Source organism: Prionailurus viverrinus, chromosome D3 (assembly GCF_022837055.1).
Source record: "Prionailurus viverrinus isolate Anna chromosome D3, UM_Priviv_1.0, whole genome shotgun sequence".
Taxonomy (NCBI): Eukaryota; Metazoa; Chordata; class Mammalia; order Carnivora; family Felidae; genus Prionailurus; species Prionailurus viverrinus.
In genome coordinates, this window is record NC_062572.1 from 18,807,609 (window position 1) to 18,832,750 (window position 25,142).

Below are 25,142 nucleotides of genomic sequence, written 5' to 3' on the forward strand. Positions count from 1 at the left end.
TGTAGTCCTCTGACCTAAATCCCCAGCTCTTGGATGAGGTGGGGGAGGGAAACAGTGCCAGCTGTCCCGGCTGATGCTCCTCCCCCCAAGGACAGGTGTTCAGCTTTGCCTGTATAGCCTGGCACTGCCTGGGGGCTCAGGACTGCCAAACAGAGCAGCAACTTTATGCTTTCAAAAGGGATGCTACGGTGAAGACCTCGAACCCCACCATACATACACCCAGCCGGGAGGCTGAAGTTCCCAGGGCCCCCAGAGAGACGGGGGACCCCTGCCTTAAAACAGGCCACTTCCACTCAGGAAAAAGTGTGGGCTCCCCCAGCCAGGGAAGGTGCAGGGCAGCTGCTGCCTGCCAGCCCTCAAGTCTAAGGGTTTCCTCTGCTGCACAACCCCAAGATGAAGGGCCTCGGCCAAGTCTGAACTCCTGTCGGCCCCGCTCTCCTTTTGGCATTTAAGATGATTTTGACAGGCACAGTGTGGTGCTCATTAAGTGAACAGAGGGCAAGTCAGGCCCGTCAGTGCCAAGGTCTGAATGAAGTGTGCCCCTGCCAGGGGCCAGCTTTGATGGGGTCAGGCACCAGCCCTTTCTTCCCCACACCCTTCAGGCACTGGCCCTGTTCCTTGTGAAGGCCCAGAGATCCCCCCCCAGCCAGTACCCTGCCGCTGGTTCTTTGATTCCTCTTCTGAGTTCCTTCCAGCAATTGCTACCATTGTCGGATGTGGGTGAAACTGCCGAGATCACATTTTGAGGTAAAGGTTAGAGAACTGTGTCATCGCTTCAGCGTGGGGTAGGGTGAGAGCAGAGGGAAGTGTGTGTGTGTGTGTGTGTGTGTGTGTGTGTGTGTGTGTGTGTAGGAGGGGGTCATAATGAGAAGCCAGGCCCTAGTCTCTATGCAGCCAGCATTTTTTCTCTTCTCCTACCCAGCTCTCTAGCTAGATTAACAGGTCAATAAATATCAGTGGAGCTGCTTTTGGGGGCTTGGCAGGGAGATGATATTTCCAGCTGAAATGGTGTCGTTAAACACACAGGCTTCCAAGGACAGAGCAACAGCAGATGGGGGGAGAAGTGGGAGAGGTGGGCAGAAGGGCTGTTTGCACTGCCTCTCTAAGCTTCCCAGTTTAGAAACAAACCCGGAGTGCGCGCCAGAGATCCACAAACACAGGCAGTTGGAGGTCCTCCGTGGAGTATTTACACTTCCACAGCCAAAGCGGAGGGAAAGGCTGTCAGAATTGGGCAATTCCTTCTGTTCCCTTCCCTGGGCTTGGCAATAGCACCAGGCGACGAGCAGGAGGGAGTGCCAGCTTACCCAGTGTCTCCCTGTGTACCAGGCATCGTATAGGATCTCAGTTACCGCTTGGAGTGGCTCGTGTGCTGTGGCCCATTTTACAGATGAGGAAACAGGCTCAGGTGCTCAGCCAGGCAGCTGTAGAGGTTTGGCTCTGAAGTGCCTTGGCTCCGGAGTCCTCAGGTCTTCCCACACCCTTCCACGGGTGGAGGGGAGGCCTTACACCACTTGTTGGACAGGGTCCCTGCAAAAGTCGGGGACTGTCGGCTATGGAGGGAGTCTGGCCTCACCAAGGTTCCTTCCTGCACTGAAACCTGGCCTCCCCGTTACCTACAGGATAGTGTTGGGCAGAGTAGCCACTTCTGCCCTGGCCTTGTGGACACCCTGCTTCCCTCACCCCTGGCACCCCTCTTCTCCAGCACTGGGGGAAGGAAGGTGGGACATGAAGCCTGCCTGGCAGGAAGGGTTGAGAGAGCTGGCCCTGGGTTCCTTGTCATCTGCCCCTCTGGGCTCCCCCCAGGGAGGGGTGAGGCTTCAGTCAGTTACTGCAGGGACCCTCTTGGTAGGCACTCAGCTGGTAGGGAAGTCAAGGATGTAGGTGGGTCGGTGGCAACTCTGGTAGATGTGGCTCCTGACCCAGCCTGGAGGTTGAGGAAGGCCCTCTAGGAAGGGTACAAGGTGACTCTGGACAAACAGGGATCTGCCCGGCAGAGAAGTGCAGAGTGTTCTGGTCATTGGGTGTGGCCTGTGAGTGCTCTGGGGGTGCTGAATGAGGGGAAGGGGTGGCCTTGGGGTGGATGTGTCCTGGAGATTTAGGTAGATGGGAGAGGTTTGGGCAGGGGAGAGGTTTGGGCAGGGGAGAGGATCCGGCAGGGCTCCCTTAAGAGGGATGGTAACCCTGGACAGTCTCCTCTCTCAAGGTTAGCTCCCTCCCCCAACCCCACAGTAATCCTTATCACTGGTCTAATTCCATGTAAGCTCGCCCATCCCCTATCCCTTCTGAGCGTCACAGTTGCTCTGGCGGGGAGGGGACAGGGTTGGGCTGAGTTGCTTAACCCCCTGTGGTGGGCAGTGGCTCATGGTTAAGAACCAGGCTATGGAATGGGTCCACCCTTGTTGGCTGTGTGACCTTGGGTGAGTAGCTTTGCCTCTCTGAGCCTCATCCTCAGAACAGGGCCGCGAATGACGCTTCCTGCCCCCCCCCCCCCCCCCCCACACCCTGAGCCAAAGATCAAAGACTGCAGGGTAGGCAGGGACCCTTCCAGCTGCCTCCGCTGGATCTCCCACCCACCTACCCAGGGCACCCCACGTGGTGAGCACACGTGGCTCCCATCTGAGCTCCTGTGGGGCTGGGGCCTGGCCAGGGGCCCCTCCCCAGCCTTCCCGGGCCCCCTCCACCTTCCAGCCCCCACGAATCGGAGGAAGCAAGCGGAGCAGCTCATATTCATGAACCGTAATTCAATCAGGCGGCGATTCCTCTGGGCTCGGGGCGGGGGTGAGAACGAGGAGGCGCGCACAAAAGGGCCGCTTTATTACCTCCCGCGGGCCGGGAATTGCTGTTCTCCCCCAGCAGCGGCCGGAGCCGCCTTTATTGTGTTAACCCATTTGCGTGTCAAGAGCTATTGTGCGCTTTCTCCGCCTGTGTCGGGCGGACTGCGGGCGGAGGGCTGCACGCCGGCCGGTCACCTCCGTGGGCGCCGCCCACCGCCCTGATTGGTTGCTAAGTGATTTGCATCCAAGGTAATCACTTTTATCTCAGAAGGATGTCGACTATAATTATAAGCTACTGACATCTTTTGAAATCTGCCTAATGACTATTTTAGTCTGCACTGGGCTGGGGGTGGGGAAGGGGATTCTGGAGGCTGGGGTGGGCGGAGAGGAGGCTGGAAGGGGGATGGATTCCCTACACCTGGACCATTGATTCGTTAGTTGAGAAATATCGGAGTGCCTACTGCATGCCTGGAACAAAAGAGGGGTTCTGAGATGGATCCGGGTTGCATTTGTGTGGGCGGAGTTAGTACCATTTCAGAGATGGGGAAATAGAGGCCCTGGGGAATATGAGCCACCTGCCCAGAATCACAGACCCAGTAAGTGGTTGGAACCTGAGTCTCTCTGACCCCCAAATTCATGTGCTGGCCGCCGGATAGGGGTGCAGACAGAAATAATAGTGGTGAGCATTCCTGGGGAGAGGTCACCTGTCTGGTACCTCCCAGGGTGGATGTCATAGCCCTAAGAAATGCAGATGCTGCTACCTGCCCCCCCTCCCCCATTTTACTGGTGCATGGGGTGGGACCCGGACACAGAGAGGTTACTTCGCTCCCCAAGGTCACAAAGCCAGGAAGTAGCTCAGGTGTAAAGTCTGTTGGTGGCCAGAAGTGGGGGTGCAGAACACAGCACGGCCAGCTAGAGGAGGATGAAGGAACAAGCATGGGCTCCAACCACCCCCCCCACCCCCACCCCTTGGGTCCCCTCGGGTGTTGGGCATCAGGGTGGGCAAGGGCATCCTGCCGGCCACTGTGCAGGTGGCAAAGCTCTAAGGAATCAGATGGCCCACAGCCTCCACGGGGAGGAGGAATCTGCAACTATTTCGGATTCTGGTCGGAGCCCGAGCAGGGCTCGAGGAGAGACATGCAGGAGGGAAAAACCACGTCACGGAGGGCTTCCTGACAGAGGGGGCTTTTGCTTTCAGGCCTGAGGACTGGGTGGATCTGCCCAGCATGGAGTAAAGATGATGTTGCTGGCAGAGGGACTTTGAGATTCTGTGGCATGACCAGGAAGGGCAGGGGGAGCTTCCAAGAAGGCAGAGGTAAAGGGAGAAAAACTAGGACGGTGTGCAGGGCCTTGAGTGCTGAACTAAGTGTTGACATGTCCAGAGGCAGAACAACCTGAAGCCAGTGAAGGCATCTCGGGCAGGGGTGAGGTATGATCGGGGTGCTAAAGAGGTCAGTCTGGCAACATTTGCAGGGAGTTGCAGATTAGGATAGAACCCTGGGCTCTTGCACTCTCACTGGCTGTGTGTCCTCAGACAAGCCGCTTTACCTCTCTGGGACTCACTTTTCTCATCTGTTCAAGGAAGTAATAGCAGTTTTCTCCCCGGCTGGTGGGTGGGACAAGCTTGAGTGTGGAGAGTACTTGGGTGAGTTTGAGCCCTTCACAAGTGGGTGGGCTCAGGCACAGGCCCCAGCCGGTCACCCTGGCCCCAGAGCAAACCAGCATCCCGGCCACAGCAGCTGTTTGGGGCCCTGGGAGCCCCTGCCATTGTGCAGAGGGCACAGAGGACAAAGACCCGGGAGGTCAGGGGGTAAGGCCGAGGCTGGCTGTGAACAGGCTCCTGGGGACAGGGACTTAATGATGCAGAACTTAATGACCCAGAGTCTGTGGGGAGGGGTGGTCTCCCTCAGAGGAGGAGGTCGGTCCAGCCGCCAGCTGTCTGCTCCGGGACTCGTTGCCAAGGCGGGCGCAGCTGCCCCGTGGGGTCCAGGCCTGAGCTTGGCACTGGGAGACACAGAGGAGGCAGGGTCTTTCAGCCTGCAGTCCCCAGGCCTGAATTTGGGGCTTGGCCCTGGCCCTCAGCATCTGCGTGACCTCAGTCTCCTCATCTGTCGGATGGGCCAGGGGTCCGCTTGGGAGGGCAGCTGCGAGGCTTGGCAGTAACCCACAGCAAGCGAGCAGTAAACAGGAACTGCTATTTTTACTCTTGATTCATCCGTTCATTCAGAGATTACGGCTCCGTGCCAGGCTCCCTGCCAGGTGCTGGGGACGCAGAGATGAACAAGCCCAGTTGCCTTAAAAGGTGGTGAGGCCTCAGACACGCCATCACAGTGCAGTGGGTCCGTCACCACCGTGCAAGAATTCACAGTGTGCAGGCATTGTGGCAGGAGCAGGGTCGGGGGGCCTGCAGTGAACAAGCCAGATATGGCCCCTGCCCTCCGGGGCCCCAGTCTCTCAAAGCATGCTGGGAAATCAGGTAGAAACTATTACTGCCGGCTGGGATCGCCAGGGAGGGCTCCGTGGAGGAGGAGGTATTTTCGACTGCTGACTTTGGAGATTCCTGTCTAAACGCCTTTGCCTACTATGGGAATCACAGGGCACTGTTGGCCTCTGCCCGTGCTCCAGGCTAAGCTTCCTGCTTGGGCATTTTGGCCTGTCACATAATCCCCATACGACTGTGGGAAGGGTGTTTTTTTTTTATCCCGGTTGTATACATGAAGAAACGGAGGCTCAGCAAGGTAAAATGACACCCCAGGGCCACACGGCAGGTCCACAGAATCCCCTTCATTACCCATGCAAGCTTCTGCCTGTCTTCTCCCTGTGAGAGGACCAGGCTGGGTGGGGCTGTCATGGGAGGATCTTTGGGCAGGGTCTGAGGGGGATCCAGTTCTGGGCCAGCTGTTTTCTTTATGAGATGCATGACCTTGAGCAAGTTACCTCCCACCCCAGCCCGGCCTCAGCTGCGTCCTCTGTAAAATGTCAAGGATGGCGTATCTGTGGCAGGCCTGGCTTGCCTCCCACCGCTGTGCCCTTGGCAGACATCGCCAATCAATTGCTGCCCTCTTCCCCTGCTGAGTTCTTCCCCTGACCTTGGGTTCTTTCCAGGGCTCTGGGCAGGCAGCTCCAATCCATCAGTGGGGCCTAAGAGCTGAAGCCCGCTTGCCTGCCTGGCCTTGATGAGCTCAGAGGCCACGCCGGCCCATCTCCATATGGTACCAGAATAAGGGACCCCGGGGGATCTTCTCTGAGGATATAGGTTGTTCAACAGTCACAGGAACTGGTGAGGTATAAGAGTCTGTTACCTTTAGCCAACGCCCAAACACACCTGTGTCTGTGTAGCCCAGTGCCTGCTCATTTCAAGTGCTTTAGGCCGATTCCAGATGCTTTCAGTCTGCATAATAATAACATTGAGTAAGCTCTTCCTGAGAGCTTGGTCCTTCTTGGATACTCTGCCATTTATCATTCTGCAGAGCACCTGCAATGTGCCCCTCGACCACCTCTAGGAAGAAATCTTAACCCATTTTAGAGATGAGAAAACTGAGGGTCAGAGCCATTAAGCAGAAGAGGGTCATGCCCTTGCTGAGTGGCTGAGCTGACAGTCACACTCAGGTCTCGAGGTCCACAGCCTGAAGCAGGGCTGAGGGTGGCAGGCAGACAGGGCAGGCTTCCTGGAGAAGGTGTCACTAAAGGCCTTACAGCTTGGTGGGCTTCTGACAGGTAGGGCTGGGTCTTCTAAGAAGGTGACGGGCCCCTCTGGGGGAAAAGAGCAGCCTGAGAAGCAGCTCAGAGGCAGGCAGGCAGGCGTGAGTAGTGTGGGTTGAGGGACCAGCATGTGGCTGGATGTGCCTGGAATATGGAGACACGCGGGGCCTGTGGAAGGAGCCAGGGCTGGTCTTGGCATCTGGACTCCGTGGTAGGGATCTGCAGTAGCTCTTTGTGCAGAAGAATGATCCGGTCCCATCTCCGTGTATTTCTTCAGCATCTCCTCGAACCCAGGGTGAGGTTAGCTGGTGCTTGGGGCTACCCGCGCTCTACCTGAAGTCTCACCTAGAGCACGTTGAAGGAATAAATGACTGAATGCTCAGCCGCCTGGCTGTCCTGCTCCTGACTTCCCAGGGGGCCCAGCTGCAGGGAGGAGAGAGGCCAGAGGCCTGGGGTGGTGGCCCGGGGAGGGAGCCAGGCAGGCGCTAGGGGCCAGGGCTTCCCTCCCGGCCCTCCTCACCTTGCTGTCCATCCCCGAAGCCCCTCCTAGACCTTCCTGCAGTGCGGTCCACGTCTGGCGGGCAGCCTGGACCCGGTGCTTGGGGGGATAAAAGATGAAGGTTCGTGACCATTTTTTAACTCAATAAAGGGAGAGACAAGCTGCAGGCTGCAGGCCGGAGATATAATTAGTTCGCAGCAGTGGCGCTTTCTTGATTTAGCTTCTGAGAGAACAAGACAAGGATGTTATACCCAATTAGCAGTAACATCCAGTCGGAGCCTCAATAGGTGAGATAACAAGCTATTTTTATGACTTTTCTTTCCCAGCTTGGAAGGGGCGGGGGAAAGGGGGTATCGGGGCCTTATTTCTTTTCATCAGGGAACAATTATTAGCGATCTCAGGATTTCCCAAAGCCAAACGGTGCATTTGTTAACCCAAACAAGCACGCATCCCAGGGCAGCAGCTGGGGTGGCCGGCTGGCATTTTGAGGCCAAGAGGAGTAGAAGGGGTACAGGCCCCTTGCCCCCATTCTAGAAGCCCTCTGAAAAGGCTCCCAAATACAGAGAGCCTGTTGGTTTGGCAGGGGAAGCCCGGGCCCCTGAGAGGTTCTTGGTGCCTGCCTTGATTTCCCTACCTGTACAGAGGCATAAGGAGGCTGGCCGGTTCTCCTGGGGATGAGGAAGGAGCCAGTTCTGGCTCTTGGCAGTTCTTCCTGGCACCGTGCTGGGCCTTTGTGCCAACTGGGCCAGTGGTTCTGGCTCCTGAGCCTTGAACCTGCCATTGCACTCTGCTTGCTGGACCCCCATTATGGCTCACACTGCTCGACCACCCTCCTGCCTGTCCTCATCCCAGACCCAATCTCTGGCAGGGCTGAGTGGTGATTAGCTCCTCTCTCTCCCTCCTCATTACCCCCACAGCCAGGGCACCAAGCCCTGGCCAAGTCTCTGCTGGGCTGGGAAACCCTGCCAAGCCCCACCCCAGCCGCCTGGCCATACTCCCGACTCCTGGCGAGGGCTGGGGGATGCCCAGAGAGGGAGCTGGCGTGGCTGTCCTGCCGCCCCATAGGCTTGGGCCCCGAGCCCAGAGCAGGTTCCTGGGCCTCCGCCCATCCTGCAGAATCTGGCCCCGCCCTGCCCTGAGCCCCATCTCCCCCGTCAGCGTGGAACCCCACACTCGAGGTTCAAACAACTGACAAATCCAGCCATGCAAAGTGGGAGTTTAATTGCAAACAGTTTTTATGGATCATGGGCCCATCTGTGCCACCATATGCAAAAGGAAAAAAAAAAAAATCCCCATTAAAAAAAAATTTCTCCCTGCCCCACACCCCACACTGACTCTAAAAGAAACATTTGCCAAGGTTTTTCTGGCTGGAGCCAAGCACAGAGCAGGGACACATCCAGGGGACTTACTGCAGGGAGGGCCTGGCAAAATCAGGGGGCTGGGTGAGACCCGGGTGGCTGCTGAAGAGAGGCTAGGGCCTCCTCAAACCGAGGGCATTTTGAACCCCGCCCGCTCCCACCCCCTGGGTTCTTTTATAGCTCTGGGCCTTTGCACGTGCCATGTAGCTGTCCAGGGACCCGCTCTTCTTTTGCAGCCATCTTGCTGATCCTGTTTGCATGTCTTCCACAGAGAGACTTGTCCCAGAACGGGCCCTGCCCAGTGTTGATGGAGATGTGGGAAAGAATGGTGTCCTGGGGCCCACAGAGGAGGGACTTCCTCTTTCATTTCTAGCCCAGCAGGATGGGGCTGTCCAGGGCCTCACAAATTCCCTTCTTCCTGGTGGCCCGGGCCTCCTGCCACGGTGCCCAGATGAGACCCACTCAAGGGGTCAGCCTTCCGCAGGCCCTTAGAAAGGACTTCCACCCACGTCCCAAGTGGGCTGGCCATCAAGTGGGTCTGAGAGGACTCCCCTCTGAGGCAGCCTGCCAGAGTTCGATTGCCTGGGTGACTTCATTTCTCCCTCTCTGTGCCTCAGTTGCTCCCTCTGTAAGACGGGGATAAGTCAATGGGATAGCACATCTGAAGTGCATTTATATCTGCCGTGTCTCTTCCCCAAAGGGAGGATCTTTGCTTTGTTCGGTGATGTCCTCCCAGGTTCCTAATGAGGACGCTCGATGTTTACTGAAAGGATGTGTGTGAGCGAGTAAAGTATTTGGAAGGCTCTCCTGGAGGTCATGGGACACAGGCTCATGGCAGGCCAGAAATTCAGGGTTTTTATACCCTTTCTGCAGGAGTCTAGGAACCAATCTGCAGCCTGTGGGGATTCTGAACTCCCAGGTCTGCAGGTGAAGAAAACTGAGGCTCAGATCAAGGGGCTCCCCCAAGGTCATGCCGCTGGGACTGGCATGCCGACCTGTATGCCCCTGGCTGACCAAGTCCCTGTTACATTACAGCTGCAGAATGCCAGGCAGGCCCTGAGTGGGGAGGGGATTTGGCCAAGGTCACATGGCAAAGAAAGAACTGCCAGCGTTTGTGGGGTCCTTCCTACCCCACGTCCTGAGATGAGGGAACTGAGGCCCTGCAGCCTCAGAGCCACACCAGCCAAATACCCCTGTGCTTCTCCCCTCCCTCCTCCCTCCGCCCCAGGTCTGCGCCCAGGATCACTGTGCCTGTGGGTTTGCCCATCAACTCATAAGCCAGCAGCTTGGCGTGTGTCGGCAGCCAGGCCCCGTGTGGGGGGGTCCTGGTGCCCAAGGCTCCGGACTTGATGCAGCCCTCCCGCAGGTGGCCGGGGCAAGCGGGACCCCTGGGACCCAGGCAGGCACAGACTGGTCAGACCCCTGGCAGGAGCCCAGGCCAGGCGCCAGGCAGCCCCTTCCCCGCCCGGCAGCGATCACCAGCTCCCGTTGTAATCATTAAAACTATTAGAAGGAAATGTTCGCTTGAAGCAAATGTCAGGCGCCGAGTTGTGCTTTGTAAACGCTCACAATTAATGCCAATCAGGCCCGGAAAAAAGCCGGCCCGGAATCCTGTCTGTTTCGTCTCATTTGTCAGCTGGTGCCGCTCCATGTTGCACATTTTCATACAATTGCTATAAACATAAAAGGGAAACTCCACAGTGTTCCTGGGCGCCCGGATGGTGTGCGCCGACTTAATTACTTGGTATTCCGCTGCTCACTTGGCCGCCCCGAGCGGGTGGGAGAGAGGAAAAGGGGGACTTTGTGCGGCAGGGTGAGGGCTCCTGGAGGTCAGCCAGGGGGATGGGTCAGGCTCCGGGCTCGGGTCTCCCGTCCCACCCTCCGCAGGCCGCATGGCCCACAGAGCCGAGGCCGGCTGTGAAACGAGAAAAAGCTGCCCAAACACGTTTGCAGAAGAGGGCGAGCCAGAATCCTCTGGTCTCGGTCGGCTTCGAACCCCGAGCCCCTCTCCAGAATGATCCAGCAGGTTTATTGCCCTCCTCCTGCACACCAAGCACGGCGTGGCTTGCCAGCTGGGCCTCGGTTTCCCCTTCTGTGAGTTGGGAATGATAGCTCAGTGGTCAGGAGTTCAGGCTTCCTGGGGCTGTGCCCTGGGCTGGGGGCATCCAGCAGCTTGTCCTCATTGGGCTGTTGAACTGACCTTTGGGAGCACACTGCCCTTCTTATCACCGGAGCGTGAGGAGTCTCACGGATGGAAGCGGTGCCGGGCTTCCGACCTGGCCCGCCGGACTCCAGAGCCTGTCGTCATTGTGCCACCCTGCCGCACGCTCTCAGGGTAGCAGCGGGGTCGAAAGGAGACGGTAAATCTGAAAGTCCTAGCGCACAGTCGGCGTTTCGTAAACCGTAGCTGCCGTTATCCCGCGGGTTGCAGATGGGCTAGGGTCGGAGAGGGCTCGCCCTGGCCTGAAGGTCAGCCTAGGTGGATCTTGCCGGATGGAGAGTGGGGGTGGAGTGGTCCACAAGGGGTGCTGTGTCTCCTCCCTCCCCAGGGGGCTGAGCCCACCAGGTCCCCAGGGCAGGGCTCCCCCAGTTGCCTCGAATCTGACTCTGAGGTGCTGTGTGCTGGGCCCTGCACCGCCTGACTGAGCCCTCAGGAGCCTCGCAAGTTGGGCATCGTCTCCATTGTACAGATGAGAAACCTGAGGTCTAAACTGACCAAAGGCCGCATACACAGCTAGGGGCAGCTGGAGCCACATTCAGGTTCGTCGGCTCCAAAATCTTTTTCACGCCTTCCTAGCTGCCTCCCCATCGTGGCCTGGACGTGAGGCCTTGCCACGCACCGTGAACCCACCCCAGACCCCTTTTGAGCTCTCTAGCTCTCTGTGGACGGGGTCTTCTAAGGCCAGGCTGGCTTGGCAGGGACACACCGGCCTTTGTGTAGGCTCGGGCCAGGCAGGGCTGCCAGCAGAGTGGGGAGAGGGCGGCGCGGCCCAGCCGGCCAGGGATAAATGCTCAGAGCAGGGAATAGAGGCCCCTTTGTGTGGTGCTCAGTGGGGGAAGGGGATGCTGCCAGCTGCCACCCTGTGTGACCGGGGAGGCCCGAGCCCTCCACAGAGGTCTGCCACCAGCCCCAGGGGACTAGCCAGGGAGCCTGTCATCTTCTGCCTCCCCCCCCCCCCCCCCCCCCCGCCGCCACCTTCCACCATTATTTGCCTGCTTTTGTTTTCTGGGACCTTTGGCTGCTCGAGAAGCCAAGGGCAGTCATGAACCTGGTTGGCGGTAGGCCTACTATGTGCCAGCACCGGGCCAGATGCACCACCAACCCTGCAGGTAAAAGGGTTGAAAGAGGGCAACAATTTTAAAAGTCCTAGCGCACAATCGGTGTTTTCATAAATGACAGCTGTCATCATCCCGCTGCCTGCAGATGGGCCAGGGCCAAGGGGGCTCACCCTGGCCTGAGGGTCAGCACCAGCCAAGGCAGGTAAAGGGCAGTGGTCCCGTTACCAGTGAAGACAGGCTCAGGACAGCGGACTGGCCATACTCACAGCTGCTCACGGGGCCAGTATTTGGCCAACTCCAAAGCCTTTTCTTTCCATGGAGTTGCCTTTGGTGCCCTGCTGGTGTCGGGTCCCAGGACCCGGGGCTGCAACTTGAAGCCCCACCTCAGCTGCCCAAGTAGCTTTAGGAAGGCTGTCGGCTGCCTTTGTTCCTTGGGCAGGCACCAGGCACCCCTTCTGTCCCTCCGTCCTGGCCAGGCTCTGCGGTAGCTGCCGTAGCTTTAGTGGAGATCCGGGACAGGACCTTGTTGAGGGCCACCCTACTCACTAAACTTTCTCTGAGTCTCAATCACCATAGCTTAAAAATGGGAATGGAACAGAATCCCTGCATTGGAGACGTGCTAGGACATGGGCAAAATGCTGAGCTTAGAGCCTGTACGTGCTCAGGCTTCATGAACACGTCCTGGGCTTTCTGGCATCCCTGCCCCCTCCTGGGAGAGGTAAGAGGACAGGTGAGGCAGCGTGCAGGTGGCAGGGATGTGGGGTAAGCCTTGGGAGCATAAACACATGGCAGGGATTGTCTCATGGGGTTCCTGCCGCAGCCCCATTTTACAGATAGGCAGACTGAGGTTCAGATAGCTGAAATGACTTGTCAGGGGTCCTAAGATCACAGGGAAGGTGGTTTCCTGGAAGGCCAGTCCTTAGTCTCTTCCTGACCTCCACCCAACCCACTGGGCAGCTATCCACTGTAGACACTGACCAAGTCCCCTCTGTGCTGTGGGAGGCCCAGAACACCCACCCGCAGCCCCAAAGGCCACTCGGCTTCCCAAGGCGTATTGTAGCAACCTGATACCCCAGCTCGCACCCACCAGACCATTCCCTCCCCTGTGCCTTTGTCAGACCGGGGCTTCTACTGGTGCTGCCTTCCCAACACACACACACACACACACACACACACACACACACACACACACACACATTCACACACACTCACACTCCACGCGTATCCGCATCTTCTCTGCAGAGTAAGTCCACCTCGCCTCTTCCTAGTTGTCCCCCATCGTGGAGGGGCTTGGAGTCCCCCTCTGGGTTCCGTACCCTGCCTTCTGCCACCGGAACCCCAAGCCTTTTCACCTCTCCCAGTTCGTTGCCACAGTATGGTGCACAGTAGGCTGTCTCTGAAGTCCAAGATGCGCCTCTGGCCTCAGGGACCTGGCCCCCGCCCAGCCAGAGAAATGGATACAAGCAGATCAGAGACGAGGTTGCCTGTCCGGGGATGGGGTCAAGTGCAGGACACCTGGGGAGCAGGAAGCTCTCACCCCAGCCGACCCTCTTCTCAAGAAGGGAGCCAACCTTCCAAGCCCCCAATGTGCTCCTGAAAATTTATCTGTCTTAATTTTAATCCTCCCGAGTTTCACAGATGGAAAAAGGAGCCTTGGGAAGGCAGACACTGGCCAAGGCCACCCAGCTGTGGAGGGCAGAGCCTTGGCCTGAGGAGCCTTGGCCTGAGCCTCAGACCACATGACCCCAGAGCCGGTATGTGCTTTTCTCCAGGGTGGAAAACTCAGGTGCCCACTGGGGCCAACCAGGTGACGCGATGAGCGAATGCACCTGCCCCACTGGGCCTCACGGGGGTGTGGGCTCGGTGGTTCCCGAGCTGCCACTTTTCATTCATTTGTTTTCAAGGCAAACCAGACAAGGAGAATTTGGAGGAGAATTTTAGTTTTTCTTTTCTTTTTAATATTGGCAACCATGTCACTCCCCCCCCTCCCCCCCACTACAGCAAACAGGGCAAAGAAAAGCTGTTTGTGGGTGGGATTTGTGCCCTTCAGGGACGTGGTGGTGCCTGGGTAGAGAGCACAGCCAGCCAGAGCCCCCAGAACCCAGCGGCAGCTCCAAGCACCTCTCAAGACACCCCCAGATGCCGCCTTCACTGCCAGAGGCAGGAGGCAGGGCCCAAAGCCCCGCGAGGGCACCACCCAAATAGCTATAATCAGCAGCCTCGCCAAGACTTCAAACTCACCCAATTATCCTGCGAGGGAAAAAAAACACAAAATGAAAACAAATTAACATGTTTGCATAGAAGCTGCTGCAGCAACACACACAGCCGCGCGCGCGTGCACTTGCCGGCGCATGTCCCAGCCAGGCCCCGAGACGCCGCTGCCACCACCGCCTCCCCGAGCCCGGCACCCACTGCCAGGGCTGGGCTGTGCCAGTCTGTGCCCACTCCTCTGGGGCAAAATGTGCCCTAGGCCCAGCGACTAGACTATCACCAAACCCGAGGGGGCAATGTCTCAGTCCTCCAGCTTTCAGGGTTTTTTCTCCGCACCCACCCCCCACACACCAATTTAATAAATACCTGGAATTCACTGTGTGTCAAAATCCAACCTCACTGATGGGGAAATAAGCACAGAGAGGTGAGTTGACCTGCCCCAGGCTGCACAGCTGGTGAGTGGAACAGGTGGGGTTCCACGGGCCTAGAGAGGCCAGCTCCGGAGTCCTCCCCGTAACCACCAAGGCTTCTCTGTGGCTCCCTCTTGTCCGTGGATGAGGTGCCAAGACCTCAGCCTGGCCTTCAAGACCACCACCCCACCCCAGCCCCTCCAGCCCGTGTCCATTCTTGCACACCCCACCCAAATTGCCTGCCCCGTGTTTTTTTATGCTGAAGGGCTGTGGGTGGGGTGGTCACGATCGCGGAGCCACAGGGATATGGGTTCAAATCCCCGACCCACCGGTCCCTCACTGGATGGCTTTGGGCAAGTGGCTTCCCTTCTCCATGCCTCAGTTTCCCCTCCGGGAAGACTGGGATAATAATGGTCTCTACTTCAGGGAGGTTATGAGGATTCAGTGGACGGATGACCGCTAAGTACTACCTCTGGCATCTGCACATGGGGTGGGGTCTTCCACTGGAATACCTTCCCACCCTTGCCCTACCCTACAGGCCTGGCTCATCAGACTCACTAAGCCCCTCTCGGTGTGCCATGTGCTCCGTGCAGCACCCTGCTCTGGGCTCCCTCGGAGCTCCATCTGACCGGGGTTGGGGTCGTCGGGCGTGTGCCTCACCATCCCTGCCGAGCCTGCTGGGTCCCCACAGCCCAGCACTGCAGGTGCTCAGGCAAGGCTTGGAGCATGCAGCCACCAATGCCCACTCTGACCTGAGCGTACGTGGGGCTCGTCCCTGCGAGCTGAAGTATAAACCTTACTGGAAGAGCTGGGGTTCAGGTCTTGGAGCTCAAGGGTCCCCAGGCCAGGGCCACACGTACCTCCTCGAGTCCCCTCGCGCTGCTCTGCATGGGCCGGGGACAAATCCCTCTACTTGTTGAAGCCATTGTCCTCTCTGGCCCACGATGGTGAAAGTGGAGGGTGGATGCTGCCGGCATGGTGGGCACCCGGTGGGCAGTGGATTTCAAGGGGCTAAGAAGGCACCGCGGAGCAAGTGACTGCACTCCACGTGCTCCTCATCCTGCCCAGTCTTCTCGGCCCGGTGACAGAGGTGCCGTTTCTAGCCCCAGTTTTCAGATGGAGAAACAGGCCCCTAGGGACCTGCTGACTTAGGAGAGTCCTGCCAGAAGTGGCAGAGAAGGCCCCGGGTCGCTGCTTCAGCCTTCGCGCCCACTGCAGGGGCTAGGGGGGCCGCGCCTTGCAGCTCTGGGGCGTGAGGCCCAGCAGGATGCCATCCTGGTGGTGGAGGTGGGAGGCTGACTTCACTGTGCTCAGGACGGCCCCTCTGGCCTCAGCCCCTTCCTTGGCCTGCAGTCCTGCCGACTGCTCAGAGTCAGGGCAGTGTCCAGGGGAGGTGGCCCAGTGCCCACCCCAGGAGCGACCAGTGGGATGCCGGGTGCCCACTTGGAATCCCAGCCTTCCCTTGGTCTGCCCCAGCCACCGGCTTCAGAGAGCAACAGACCCTGCTTCATGTGCAGACCCCACCAGGTGGCCTTGGACAGACCCTGGGCCTCGCTGAGCCTCTGCTTGAGGCATGGATATGCCTGTGCTTCTCAGGGCGGGCTCAAGGCTGGGTGGAGCAAGGGGCACCCCTCCCCGTCTTCCAGAATCTTCCCAGCCCTTGAGCCTCCGTGACACCACTTGGGGTGGGGCTCACGTTGCCGCCCAGCCCACACCCCACTCACCCATCTGCACTGTCAAGTACCCACTTGGTTCTCTGGGGGCCTACGTGTTCCAGATGTGTGGAGGGGTTTGTTGGGCTGAGGTGGTAGGTACACGGTGCGGTCAAATGAGGGAGAGACCCCAGGGGCCAGGGCACATCACCAGAGAGGAGAGCTGTGGGCCCTGGGTCACACAAGGGGTGGTCGGGAAGGAAAGGCCCAGTGCATTCCTCTGTTCATTCGGTGGGAATTTACTGAGCATCTACTGTGTGCCTGGCCTTGGTGTAGAAAGAAACTAGAGATGGGCCTGTGAAGCCCCAGGTTCGGCCACCTTCCTGCTGAGCACCACTGGGCCAAGCCACAGTCTCTCCAGACCCAGCCTTCTCACACAGGGTTATGGAGAGGGTCACTGGGAGGTGACGTTCAGTGCTAAGTGGTTGAGAGCCTGGGAGTCGCACACGGAGGTTCATCCCCTGTCCCACCCCTTGGGGATCAGGTAGGAGCTGGTCCATGGCGCTATGTCATGGAGCTATGTATGACAGGGGACACGTGCTCACCCTTCTGAGGCAGAAGCTGGGAGCCGGTGGGGTGTGAGAGGTAGGGAGAATGTTCTCTTTCCTCCCTCATTACAAAAGTAAAATTAATCTTTTAGTATTTGGAAGCAATACAACTGATAAAAATTCAGCCACCATCCAGCTGCCCAGAGCTCGGCACTTGGTCTCATGCTGGGGACATTCCCCCCAGGTGTTGGGCGTTTGGGAAGGATCTGGTTTCACCTTGTATAAATGACGCCCTGGTCAAGTGGGGCTTGTGTGAGTTAGTGTGGACAAGGCCAAGCCCAGGCCTGGCCTGGAGGAAGGGCCCGCGCCGATAGGCACATTCCGGCCTGGGCTTCTGGGAGCCACCTGCCCGCCCGCCCAGCAGCCCATTGTCTGGCATGTGGGGGCTCGGAGCAGCCGTTGTTCTGCACACATCTGATCCTGTCTTTTCCACATCAGATCATTTGTAACCGTCACCAGGCAATCGGGCCTGTCGCTGATTCAATCTCGGCTTTGTGCTGTCACAGCTGTTTTTCCGCGCCGGGCTGATTTTGAAAGGAGGCCCATCTTCTGGGCCCGCTCTTCAGAAGCAGGGGGAGGGGGTGGGGGGTCTTTATGTGTGTCTCTGGGTGTGCGCGTGCCCATCACCCCCCCCCCCCCACCGCCCCGTGCATCCCCTGCCCCAAACACACATACACACGCCTCTGCCTCCCCTCGCCGGAGTCGAATTCGGAATGAGGTACACAGATAAGGGCCCCGGGGCCCCACCCCATCCCCTACCACCTGCCCACCCCGGACACCTATGTGCCTCAGTGTGCAAGCACAGTAGAGATTGTCCTCCAGTGGAAGAGACAGATGCTAAATTGTTCATCAATAAGGTCATTTCAGAGTGGTAATGACAATGAAGGACCTAGAGCTATGATGGAATAGTGGCTGGAGCAGTCAAGGAGGGCCTCTTAGAGGAGGTGATGTTTGGATTGAGGTGTGAATGAGGAGTTGAGCTGGCACAAAAGTGTCCCCCCTTCTGAACTGAGATGGTCTGTAAGTGTAAAATCCATCCCAGATTTCAAAGGCTTAGCCGAGGGGGGAGGGGGGGAGGGGGGGACATAAACTATCTCATTAGTAATTTTTAAATATTGATTACATGTTGAAGTGATCCTATTTTGGACATATTAGATTAAATGAAATGTCATTAAACAGAATTTCCCTTGTGGATACTAGACAATTTGTAATTACATTATATTTCTATTGGAGAGCACTGGTGTATTTAGGAGAGACAAAACTATAAGTGCAAAGGTCCTGGGGTGATACTGAGGTTGACCATTGACCTGTTAGAAGAGCAGGGTAGCAAGAGGAGAAGGATAGTGTAAATAGGGAGTGGAAAGACGCTCACATAGAGCCTTAGAGGATATTGATAGAAACGCCATGGAAGCCAGTGGGGGAGTTTAGAGTAGAAAAGGAAGTGAGTTCCACATAGAAGCTCAGCCTGGCCCCTGTGGGGTGCAGAGTAGAATGAAGGGGCCCTGTGGAGGCTAGGACGTGATGGGGCGCATGGTCAGAGCATGGGTCTGTTGTGGAAGAGTTGCAGGAAGGACCTGCTGGAGGGTTGTCTGGACCAGCTTTGCTTCCCTTCACGCCTGGATTTCAAAGCCTCTGGGCCCTCTCGTGCTCCTGCCTCTCTCTCTCTCCACCCATCCCCACCTTTCCCAGCCACTGCCTCCTCCCTGAGCAGCTGCTCCCTGTCACGTCCAACAATTTATAATACATCCAGCTCCTCGCCTCCGGGTGGTCAGTGGTTGAAATCCTTTTCAAAAAGTTACTTAAGGGGCACCTGGGTGGCTCAGTCGGTGGAGCATCCAACTCTTGATCTCAGGGCTTGATCTCATGAGTTCAAGCCCTATGTTGGGTATGGAGCCTACTTTAAAAAAAAACAAAAAAACAGAAGTGATCCACAGTCACTGTAGAAAAATTAGAAATAGAAGCACAAAGAAGAAGAGTCAAACTCCCTAGATATAAACACAGTCACATGGCCAGGCTGTGGCAGAGCTGGGGTTTGAACCCAGGTGGGTTGGCCCCAGCATCCCAGTGCTGAGATCACAGCACCCTGTGGCCAGATGACACTGAGGGAGCCCCTCTCCCAGAAAAGGGCTTAAAGACGCGGCATCCCCAGCCCAGCTCACAGCAAAGGACAGAAGCTGGACACCTGGCCCACATACAAGTGGGGCTTGGCTCTGGGGGGTTAACATATATATAAATCTATTGATGATATAGTTGGGCTAGAGTGCTTCGTCTTGTTTCCCTGCCCCCTGTCCTTTGAAGGCTCTGCTCATTTCTGTTCTAGCCTGATCCTCTGAAGCATGTGTTGATCTTTGGCTCCTGGCTCAAAGTCAAGAACAAACCTCAACCAGACACTTTTATCCACCCCTCCTCTTACCCCACCCTACACCTGGGCTTCTGTCTCCTAGTCTCCTAAGCACTCCTGGCCTTCCTGCCCTGGGCCCAGTTTTCTGCCCTTCCTCTCTCCCCTCAGGGTCTAAGTCTGGCCCAGCCCAGCCCTGCCCCTCCACCAACTAACTGCCTGCCCTGTGGCCCTGGACAGCGCCGCCCCCCCCCCCCCCCACCGCCTCCCCACAACTCTGTCCTGGCCTCTGTTTCCTCATGGGTACACAGACCGTAGTAATCTCTTTCTCTAGGTTGTGGGGTTGGTTAAATGACGTGATGTCTGTAAAGTGCTGAGCCCATGGGAACACTAAAAATAAAAATCAGCTCCTATTATTACTCTGATTATTAGATTTTCTCCTTCCCTGTTGTTGGGTTAAGCCTGAACTGTGGGGTGCAGGGACCTGGGGGCATGCAGGGGGATAGGTGAGAAGATGCATGGGAGCACTGAGCCCCTCCCAGCTCTACGATGGGTCTTACATTTGCCCTTTGCACAGTGTTCCCCCTTCTGGACTCATTATCCCCAGTCATCTCTCTGGTAACACCTGGTATCGTTTTAGTCTCCACTTGTATGTTGCTCCTCCACAAAGGTTCCATGACCTCCAACAAAAAGACTGGGCTGGGGCCTTTCTGCTGCTGACATTCAGTATATTGATGCCTGGCTTCACCCCCCCCCCCCCCATCCCTTGGCTGGAAGGTAACAGTGGAGACCTTGCTGTCACTTATGCCTAGGTCAGGATAGGGGAAGAATGGATGACCTGTACAGTCGTGCCACCACCACTCCCGCCCCGCCCCCCCAGCACTTCCCTTCCTGGGATCTGGCTCTCAGGGAGTGGAAGCTGGGTAGGGGTCTGAGATTTGCTAGCTTTGCTTCCCTGGCTAGGGCTTCCTGAAGGCTCCTTTTTGTGAGAACGAGCCCCACCCCCATTCACTCCCCTGGTGCTCCTGGGCCATCTTTGATTCTGGGAGGAGACCAACCAGGTGTGATGCCAGTGCCAACAACTACCCCCTCACCCCATCACTAGAGGGAGAGGTTTTCAAGCCTTTTTATGGACCCACCCACCCAGCACCTTCTCTTAGCCTCTCCCTGCCGTGAACCAGCACTTGGCCACAGGAGGTGGATCTCGCCACCTCGTGACTGAGGTCCCTGCCCCTGGTGACCCTGCCTGGCCTTAACACAGATGGGGTGCTCTTAGTTACTCATCAAGAGGGTTCCTTCTCCTTCCTGGAGCTGCTGCAAGTTCTTCACATTCCCATTTTTTTCCAAGTCTTCATAGGGACCCTTTCTCCTCCCCTCTTCACCTGTTTACTACCTATCTGTTGACAATAATCATAAATGATACTAATAACAGCTACCACTTGGGCAGTTATTACTATGACCCTGGCACCTTATTTGTATGATCCCTGGTAAGAAATTAACCCCTTTTTCAGAGGAGGAAACTGACTCTCAAGAGGGTTTGCCCTAGGCATCATAGTTAAGGGATAAAGCTGGGGTTCAGTTAAGGGATAAAGCTCAGACATCTGGCTCCAAAGCCTGGAACAATATTGTCACTCTCCTTAGGAGGCAGTGGAGCTGTCCTTTCATTGTGACACCCCTAGGCTAGGTAGGGTGGCCCCATCATGGCTACCCCTTGTCTGCCTTGTAGTTGCCCTTCTGACACCCTCATCCCGCTATCAGGGTCTGTCACTGCCTCAGCATCTCACACAGGACCCCCCACACAGTAGGTGCTTAATTTGTCATGTCTCCCGAGGTTGGAGTGCCACCCAGGGCAAATAACATCTAGATTAGTTCCCATGGTGACTGACGTCACTGTGCTCCCAGGCTCTGCCCTGCCCCTTTCCGCCGGGGTGCTCGCACTGGGAGCTGGCCGTGGTGCTGAAGGGCTCGGGAGAGCCACCCACCCTAAACTGCCCCCTCTGTTCTGAGCCCTGTTTTGCCTCAACACCCTGGGCCAGCTTCTTGCCCATCCTTCCTTCAGGAGACGGTTTCCTAGGGGCCCACTATGCACGGCCACTGGTCATAGTATCATATACCCATGGAGAAGGGATCAGAGAGAGCCACGCAAGGAACTCCCATTAGTTTGATTATTGATCAGACGTTTATCAAGCACCTTGTGTGCCTCTGAGAAGCCCTTGAGGAACCTGGGCTCCAGCTGAAAGTCAAGTAGAATTTCAAGGGGGCGGGTAGAGACTCAGGAAGGGCTTGCAGGCAGAAGGGATTCCATGGGCAAAGGCCTGCACGTGTGGTGGTGAGAAGCTTGCGCTCACCACAAGGCTCCGTTGAGGCTGCCTGCCCTCCGAATTCATGATTGTCAGTTCACTTTTTGGTGTCTCCTGGCAGCCCAAAACTGCCCGCCTCTCTGGCTCCAGTGCCCAGCCCAGGGCTGGACCTAGACTGAATGGAGAGTTGTCTCCCAGGCCAACTCCCAGGATGGAATCTCTGTCCTGGGAACAGAGGGAGCCAGGGATGCTTTGTGGCCAGATTTGCATTTTGGAGAGACCTCTGGCCCTGTGGGGGTGTGGGGATGGATGCAGCAGTAATCCTGGCGGTAGATGAGGCGGCCTGTTGAAGGGGGCAGTGCCCCTCCACCCCAACCTTTGAAAAAAGAAAGTGAAAATCCCCTTCTGGTGCTGCAACCCAAATGGCAGTGGGGAAATAATCACTTTTCACAGACCCCTTATCCACAGCCAAGCCCTGCGCCAGTTTAATCAGCAGTGGTGGTGCGACTTGAAGATTCCCGGGCTTGAGAGATCAGGAGAGGGGTTAAAGAAAATTACCCTCGCCTCCTCCATGCTAATGTAATCTCTAACCAGATCTGCCTAGCCGCAGCTCAAATTGCTTTTTAGATTAACATTTAATTATTAACAGGGTCCCCTGGAAGGCCTCAGGCTCAGAACAGGGATGGGGGAGGGAGCTGCAGGAGGGGGGGATGGGGGTGGGCTTCTACTCTGGCTGCCCTGCAGAGAGACAGTGGGATTGGGGGGGGGGGGAGGAGTAGGGGAGAGTGGGGTCAGGAAGAGAACAAGAAGGAGGGACAGCAGGAAAGAAGAAGAGAGACGCCAGGACGGGAAGGCAGATGGAGTAAGGGACAGGGAGAGAGACCAAGAAGAGGAAGAAAGAGACAGACAGTGGATCTTCCTCTTGTGGGGGAGGGGCTGTGCACCCTGATTCCCTATGGCACTCCTGGGCAAGGGTCCCTCCGCCCCTCTGTCCTGGCCAGAGGCAGGCGATGTTCCTGCCCCTCACTGTTTATGGAGGACTGAGCTTCTGAGGCTTCGAGCTGGCCTGACTTGTGGTGCTGGAGATGGTCACAGATAAAGTGACTTGAGGCCACACAATCAAGATCTGACTCCAACTCTCCCAGGCTCCCAGTCCAGTGCTCATTCCCTTCCCCAAGCCCTGGGCCTCCCACCTCCACTACACATTCTTCCCTGTAGGTGGGGTCAGGCTCTGTGGCCAGGACAGGGTGAGGAAGAACAAGGCTTCCTGTACAGCAGTGGGGGCAGGGGAAGGATCAAGGTGAGAACTGTGGGCAGCTCCTGCCTCCTCCCCCTTGGAGGTTTGTGGGGCCCCCAAGGAGTAGTGGGCAACTCCTTCAACCCATTAGGAAACTCAGAGTCCTAAGAGTCCTAACGGTCCACCCAGCGCTCCATGTGAACTGCTGGATTTCTCCAGCTCCCTGTCTTATCCCAAGTCAAGATTCTGAATCCCTCAAGTACAGGCTGCATCTAGAACCCCCTCTGTGTGCCAACAGAAGACCTAGCCCTGTTGCCTTGCACACATTTAGTGCACTGGATTGTTTGAAAACTAAATCGTAACATCCCCACACGTCTAAGCTGGAAGCACCTCCTACAAGATCCGCTGGTCTACGCCCCATCAAGGTTCAGTGAGGGAAACTGAGAGTCAAGGAGGGACGGTGACTTCCTCCAGGTCACTCAGCCAATCAGAACCCTGGTGTGGGCACGTGCCACCCACAGCTTTCCTCTGTGAACTCCTATTCTCATTGCACACTGGGAAGGGCCTGGCATGACCTTCCCCTCCAAGCCACAGCTAGTCTTTGGCCTTGAGTAGAGCCAAGGAGGCCAGAGCAGACAGCTCCAGGAGCAGGGGAAAGACACAGGCTGGAAGTAGATGGCCATGGCCTTCATGAGGTCACAGCCTCTCCAAGCATGTCCTCATATTCTGCCCTGCCTTAGGGCCAGCCCGGCCTGGCAAGGGACCATCTGCTGACCTGCAGGATGCATGAGGGAAAGCTCTGTCCAACTGCCACCTTAGAGAAATAGGAGCAGCTGGAGGGAGAAGCCAGGAAAGTTCACTTTCAATGGGCTGGATTCGGGAGTGGGAAGTCCGTTCTTACTGGATGTTCTCTTTAGCAGGACATTCTTAACCGATTTTTGTACAGTCCACGAGGCACTGGACTGGCCCTCAAAAGATGCTCAGGGAGTGTTTGCTGCCTGAATGAATGAATGAATGAATGAACGAACAAACGAGGGAGGGAGGAAGGGAATGGGTGGGTAGATGACAGGCACCTCAAAACGTTCCCACAGAGGCAGGGTCTGCAATATATTCAGCTCAGTATTGTTCTGCCCAACACAGGCCTCACACGCTGTCCTCTGTGAATGTTTATGGGATGAGTAAGTGGCCTCCTGGGAGCCCCTCCTCCTCCTTCCCCTCCTCACCTCCCTCTCTGTGATCCCAGCCCCTCCTGGAGGAGAATCAAAGTGGATTTGGGCACTGGAGAGAAGCAGGCCTTTGCCTCTGCTCCTTCCCGCCCAGCTGCCTAGAAGCTGGGGACTGAGGGCCCCCCCGCAAGATTGATCCAGGGGTGGGGGCCACATGGTGTGGGGCTGAGGGTGCAGTCTCTGGTTGGGAGTGACACCTAAAAGCTGCATGACCTCGTGCAGATTCCTTCCCTTCTCCGTGACCATTTCCTAATCTGTGAAATGGGGCTAAAACAGCACCCACCCCAGAGGCTGCTAGGAAGCTGCGGTGAGGTATAACGGACAGGATGCACGTGGGGTGTGGCACAGAGGGAAACTTCGATAAATGGGAAGCGCTATTATTAGTACTAATGTGTGTATAGTTACTTGTGAGCTTCCCCCTCCCACTGGCTGGGGCTTCCCGAGGCCCCCTGCAGCCAGACAGGCTGGGAGAGATGACAGAAAGCAGGCAGGGCCAAAGGCCCCAATTCCCTGTTCTTTTAATAAAAATAAAGACCCTTTAGACATCCTTCTCCTATGCATTGTTCTGCCAAGGCAAGCAGCACAGACTCAATTCCTCCTCGGACTTGGAAAGTTCCTTCCTTTCTTTCCCCTCCCCTGTCACATTTCCTTTATCTAAATCCTCAGCCATGAAAGGGCATATCGACAGCTGGGGGCGTTATCTGGTGGAGGGGACCTTTTCCTAGGGGTGCCTCTGAGATAAGACGTCTTATCAGCCCCCACGTCAGGAATGATGCCAAAGCATTCTAATCATTGAGGCTTGCGACATTTTCTCCCTCCCTCCCCCCACCCCCTTTTTTTATTAAAGTCACAAAAGACCTTGGGCGTATAAACAGCCTGATTTGCAGATAGGGTTTCAAAATGAGCAGCATTCCCAGGACGGTCCCTGGCTTGGGGAGTCATGAGTCTGGGTGGGGCCTCCAGGGTGCTGGCTTTCTGCAGATGGGATGATGCCAAGCAGAGAGGGGGCAAGGTGGGGTCAAGGCAAAGAACCTGAGTGTTTTAGGCGCCTGCCCCATTCCTGTCCCCAGCTTGCTGTGTGACCTTGTGCAGGATGCTCGACTTCTCTGGGCCTTGGTCACTTCGTCTGACAATAACGGATTCATTGATTCAGCCCTTCATTCAGCACCTATTTATTAAATGATTGCTCTTTGCCAGGCACCAGGAGAAAGGGACAAATAAGACATGGTCCTTGCCCCCGAGAAACTCACAGTCCAGTGGAGAGAGACAGACGTGAAAATTGGCACTTACACTTAGGACCGTGATGGGGGATGCCCAGAGGAGGGGACAGCTGAGTCAGAGTCTGAGTTAAAATGGATTGGGGTGGCGGTGCTGTAGGCAGAGGGGCCAGCACAGGCAAAGGTTTGGGTGTGTGGAGCAGCCAGCTGGAGGGAGGTCTAGAAGAGCTAGGGCGGTGGAGGGGGAGGGTGCAGGCAAAGAAGGCTGGGCTCTATTCTGGGGCCAGAGAGACATTGAAGGGCAAGGAGAGGGGTCTTTGTCCTGTTGTAG

General features: G+C 56.8%; 1 protein-coding gene across 2 annotated transcripts in view; it reads left to right on the top strand.

Annotated features, from left to right (window-relative positions):
- Positions 1–25,142, top strand: part of FAM222A (family with sequence similarity 222 member A) — a 54,346-nt gene that overhangs the window by 827 nt on the left and 28,377 nt on the right. The gene's annotated exons all lie outside the window — the stretch shown is intronic.